The sequence below is a fragment of the Poecilia formosa genome, unplaced genomic scaffold (genome assembly GCF_000485575.1).
Source record: "Poecilia formosa unplaced genomic scaffold, Poecilia_formosa-5.1.2 Scaffold131, whole genome shotgun sequence".
NCBI lineage: Eukaryota > Metazoa > Chordata > Actinopteri > Cyprinodontiformes > Poeciliidae > Poecilia > Poecilia formosa.
The window spans coordinates 111012-117011 of NW_006800070.1; positions in this window are offsets into that span (position 1 = coordinate 111012).

Below are 6000 nucleotides of genomic sequence, written 5' to 3' on the forward strand. Positions count from 1 at the left end.
GCAGCCAAGATACACAAGTTCTACATTAGCTTAGCATAAAACCAGACGGATAAGTTTCTTCACCAAAATGGCCACAATCTGTCTCCAATCAACTCCCATTTCAGACTTTTTTTTCCCTACAAAACACTTCCCTCAAGTTTTTCTGACTTCACTACCAAAATGCACTCTCTCTCACTTGTGAGCAGGGATTTCTTTATAAAATCTCTCCAATTATTAAAACTGTGGTTCAGTTTCATCAACTCATACATTCATTTTGCACCTACATATTATTTTCCTCCCTTGTATACTCCAGCTGTATATCAGTTCAGTTTTTTCCCTAATTATTTTCATGATAGTCATAAAATGGTCACATATAATTTAGTAATCTACATTATTTTCTAAAGATTCTAAATTCTCATCTATTTGTCATTTCTGATCTCTATTTGGACCAGCTGATTCCATTGAATTATGTCAGATTATGTCCCTGATCAATCCAACAACTATGGCTGACCTCTTGTGGGAAGACATGAAATAATGGAGTCTTAAAACCACATATCCTCACAGTAGGCTATATTTAAAAGATAGGAAAACACATTGACTTTGACATTTGTGTCAAAGTGTCCACAAATGTCTACTTTCGTAGATAGAAATTGAGAAATTCCCTGTACACAACGCTCCATGGCATATAGCTCCACTTGGTAATCAAAAAAATCAATTGCAAAATTACTGCACGAAAGGGCAAAAACACACAATGTCTGAGCAGACCACAACAGCTATGGCATCTGCAAGAAAGGTTGGTTGTTGTTGTCAACTGTGAATGTTGAAAATGAATGTACTGTGCTGAGAAACCCTAAAACCAGGTCTTGAACCCGCAGAGCAGGCCCAGAGCTTTACACTGCCACCATTGTGTTTCAATGCTGGTATCATGTCGTTTTTCTGTAGTGACATGTTAGTTTTGCTCCGGATGTAATGGGACACTTTCCACAAAGCTCCACTGCTGTCTCAACAGTCGACAGAATAATTTCCCATATGTCTTCTTGGGGATGACTGAGAGGTTGTTTGGGAAACATGAAACAGGGCCATGTGGTCATTTCGGTCCTGGTCTTAGAACTCTGCCATGGATGTCATTTTTGTTTAGGCTCTGTCCCATGAAAACTGATCTCAACTTCTTGGATCTTTTGTGACCTGTGTGTTCTTGAACCCAGTCCTGGGAAGATTCAACAATGTCCCGTTTTGTCCATATGTGGATAATAGCTTTCATTTTCTTTGTCTGGGCTCCCAATGTTGCTTAAATTGCTTTGTAGCCTTTTCCAGACTGTTAGGTGTCATTGACATTGATTTCCCATCTGTTCTTGAATTTTTAAGTTTATGCCGTAGGCATTTAGCATGCTGAAGTCTTTCAGTGTACTTTAGTCAAGTTCTATGGTGATTTCTTGAGTCTTAACGGTTTGGCAGTAATCCCTATATTTTGCTAGAGAAACTGATGCTGGAAATGTGGTTAATAATAGTTACTTCATGATTTGAGCAATTGTTTTTTTGTTTTTTTTTACATCAGCCCAGGTGTGTTTAGATGGATTTTTATCTTTAATAAAGGAAATTAAGCTCCTTTTTGGTTTTGTTCTGTTCATGACTGTCAGATATTGAATTTGTTTGATCTAAGATTTAAGGAAAAAGATTAGAAATCTGTGGGGCAGCAAATTATTTTTCACAGCACTGTATTTGCATAATAAAAGTAACACAATATTCACTGAGCTTATAGTTTTCAGTTGCATTGATTGTATTTTATTGCATTACTAATCACATAACGTTGATGTGTAACTTCTGTTTTGTTTGATCACAGCCTGGCCTTTATTTATGTAGCTAAATATGACTAGGCACAAACTAACATTTTTAACAGTTGGACATTTTAATTAGAAAACATTAGAAAAAGTATGTGGATTTTTTTTGTAACCTTTGAGCGAGGTCTGATTTAGTCTAGTTTTATGCTAAGCTAAGAGATGCTAAGCTAGCTAGTGGATGTTATTCCTCCTTTAGCCTGCACAAAGGCATATTTTGTCATGTAAAATTAACCTGAAAGGTCAAACTATTGCTAAAGTGAACTTTTTAATTAATTTATTTCTTTTGAAAAATGTATATTTATTTATCTGTCCCACAAGACTGTATCATGAATGTAGCAGAGGACAACTTCAAGTGCCACATTTTCATTAAAACTTTGTCTTTTATACGTTCAACACATTTTTATGGTCTTGAAATACATGTAAATCAAGTGAAAAATTTGTATCTTTTATAATAATACATCTTATGTCAGAGCTAGGTATGACTATAAGTTATTTGACGTACATTTGTTTTGTGAATGTATGAATTGTGTGTCATATTTTGGTATTCAGATTGTATCTATTTGTGTAACAGTATTACAGTAGACAGAAGACGATAGCTGTAAGACTTTCTGGTTTTTATCAGTTTCTTAAATATTTAGATTCTGAAAGTCTATCTCTGATATATAATAAGAGAAGTGCTTCTGTTACCATTAGTAACCAAGCTATTTTCAGATCATGCAGTATAAAGTCCACAGTTACACTGTATTTACTGTCGCCAATCATTTGAATTATACTTGTCAAAATGGAGTGAATTAAAACTTTTTATGCTTTTTGTTGTCTGTTTCATGATGAACATGTGTAGCTCTCCGAGTTGAGGCTACCATCTCTGATAATTGTTTTAAATGAAGATTTCATTACCCCGTGTATTTTTTTTTTAAAATCAAACATAAGTCTACCCAAGAAATGGTAAGTAAAATAAAGAGATTTTGGATACTGTTTATTTCAATATTTATTTTCCATTTTAGAGCAGTATTTTTCAAATTACCCACCAATTAACTTTCTATAAAAACAAAAAATACCTGATTAAATATCTACCAACTCATTAACTATGAAAGAAAATGTTAATTCACTTATTGGGAGACATGGTGCAGAGAAAAACTTAAGTTAACTAGAGTGCTGTGAATTCATTTTACAGATCTTGTGGTATCCTCACATTTTTTAAATGAGGACACTTGGTTCCAAGTGTTTAACAAATAAAAATATGAAAAACATGTCTGTTACATTCTACCCCAATTCTCCCTGACACCCCTAAATAAAACCAACTGCCTTTAGAAGCCATCTAATTAGTAAATAAAGTTGCTTCATGCTGTGTGGATGATTTTCTTATTTATTTAACAAATAAATGAGAAAACCATGAGTCCTTTTCTTCACAGTTATGCACCACTTTGTGTTTGTGGGTCAAACCAAACCCCAATGAAATTCACTGCAGCTTAGCAAAATTTTAAATAGTTACAAATGTTTTTGGATGGCTGCATATTTATCTAAGAATAGACTTCTGACCTTTTGTAAAGTTCACTTCAGCTGTCAAGTAAAACCGCAGTGTTTTCTGCGCCTGGAGGTAGAGCCAATATTTACCTCTGTTTTGAAGTTTAACATTTTACATCAAAGATCGATCCGCAATTTTTCATTTCATATATTCAGACCAAGGCTTTATTGAGTAAATATTTTTGACATGCTACACTGCCTCTAGTGAGTGGAGTAAAAGAAGCTTCACTGATAAACATATTGCCAACTCAAGTAACAAAACCAGGAGAAAATAGAATCGAAACCACGTGAAACAGACAATGATGAAATGAAAAGGTTAAATGAAGAAAAATAAACAGAAAAACTACAAACGACACCAGTGGAAATTGATAACTAAAAAATATCCCATGAATTCCACTTGTGAAAATAACTTGCGGATCGGGAACGCTTGATGGTAGAAAGCCTCGTGATTCACATCTTCACATGGGTTTCACATATTGTTTACACATATGCGAAATGTGTGACTGTAAACGCCCTGAAGAAGGGGAATATTTTAATAAAAGAGTCGGACTGCTTCTGCTCCAGCGTATATTATTATCTAAGTTAACTGACAAACATACACAATGATATCACAAACAGCAGTATGATAGCTAACAAAGGCGCTAACAACAATGGAGTTTGTAACATTCGGAGCGTCAAAAAACTGACAAGCTTTCTGAAAGTTAAACTAATTTACAACATACAAGTGTGTTTATATATACTCATACCTGAAGAAAGGGGATATTTTAATGAAAGCCGGACACACGAATTTCTCACAAGAGGGGAACAGAATTTCTCACAAGACCTCTACTCCTCACTATAGCTAGCGCAAGCGCTAGACTCCCCCTGCTGGTTGCATCTGAACACTGCAAATCAGACAAGTCATCAACATGTTCAGCCCAAACTGGTAGCAAAGCATTACAATCTCTTAATGTACCTCTGATGGTACCAAATTTCAATCCATCACATGATTAGATGTGAATTTAATATGGAACACATGAACAATGTACTTGGTTACATGTGGAGAAATGAGAACATGTGAATTTCATTGGATTTTTCTGTAAGGGTAAGACTTAAAGCTTTACAATTTAAAAAAAAGTTACACTATGTCGTCTTTCCTCTTTTCTTTGTTTTAACTCTAGACAAAAAAACATCTACCAAGCTGAATAGTTAATTTTAATTTTCAGTTGTGGAATTTCACATTTGACCACTTTTATACAGTGATGCTATATGCTAACTGGTGGACGCTTTGGGCCCGCAATAAAACTTACATGAAACTATGCTAGCATGTGAACTGTAAGAGCACTGTTACAGTATTTAGTCTGCTGCTCACAAAAATGTGTTCAAATATTAAAGCACAGGAAAGACCCACACACAGCCAAGGTTTCGTCCAACTGATGCATACACAATGTTTTAAATTGCCCCCCCTTCCCTTTGCCTTTCCCATGGGGCGGTATAAATATTGATGAGGCAGGTGCCCTGCTTGTCTGCTTGTCAGACAAATGATGTGGCGCGACACCGTCTCGTCCAATGAAGAGCGCCACTGGGACGGGATCAAACTAAGCCAGGCTCATAGGAAGTGTCAGGGCCAGCCGTCGCTGTATGAGGGATCAGCAGAAGAGCCTAACTTAACCTGCCACTGTTCACACAAAACCCTGTTTTTCACACCGAGTCACGAACCCACAGCCACTCCAAGTTCTCCCGCCGAAGGTCATACCGCCTCACACTGCCAGGTATGAAATCCATACTCCTATTTCTGCCTCGCTATGGCGTGTGGTGTTGTGTGTGGGCTGCCTAATAAACACCTCTGCTGCTCATTTAATGATAAGCCACTCATACAGTCAGGATATTAAACAGATCAGCGTGACACACAAAGTCTACCACGCTTCCCTGTATGAGGAAGAGGCGCTGAGTGGTTGATCTACTAAGAACAAGAGGCCAGAAGCTGCAAAACTAATAATCTCTCAAACCTCATAAGCACCACAAGAGAGAGCAGAGGTGCAATATATTATGAGCATTCTTCATTAAAACGGTGCTTTTTCAACTTGAGATTTACACATCCATTAGGCAAGTCTTGCGCATAATTATTGGTTGATTAGAGTTTAGACCACCGAGAGATTTTTAACAGCTGGAGGCGAAGTACTGCAGTGAGCTCAACCTTATTTTGGCTGAAAATGTTATGAAATATCCAAGAAAGACCATATGTTCCCTAATAGAAACAGCGTCGGTATATAGCCTGAAAAATAGGAAATAAATTCACATTATCTTACTATTTTACTATTGATAATTAGAGGGGTAGTATTATGTATTTTTCAGTGACATAGTGTCATTTTATAGCACAATCAAGTAACTATGTTACCTTCAGTTATTATAAAAATGCTGCCAAACATGACGTAGAAGAAATTTGACTTTGTAATTTAATTCACTGAAATTGAGTCTCTGTCTCTTTAAGAAATTCCCGCTCTTCAGGAAGTCATCATAACATGGCTCCTCTATTAGCTCTTCAACAATGTTTTCACAAGAGTTGCACTGTGAAGTCGCTTGCATAACGAGCTCAGCAGTTCCACCAGGTGTTTGCTAATTGCTTCTGGCTAGTCTGAAGGGGCTGAGTGGGGGCGTTGAAGCAGATGGGTCAAAGATA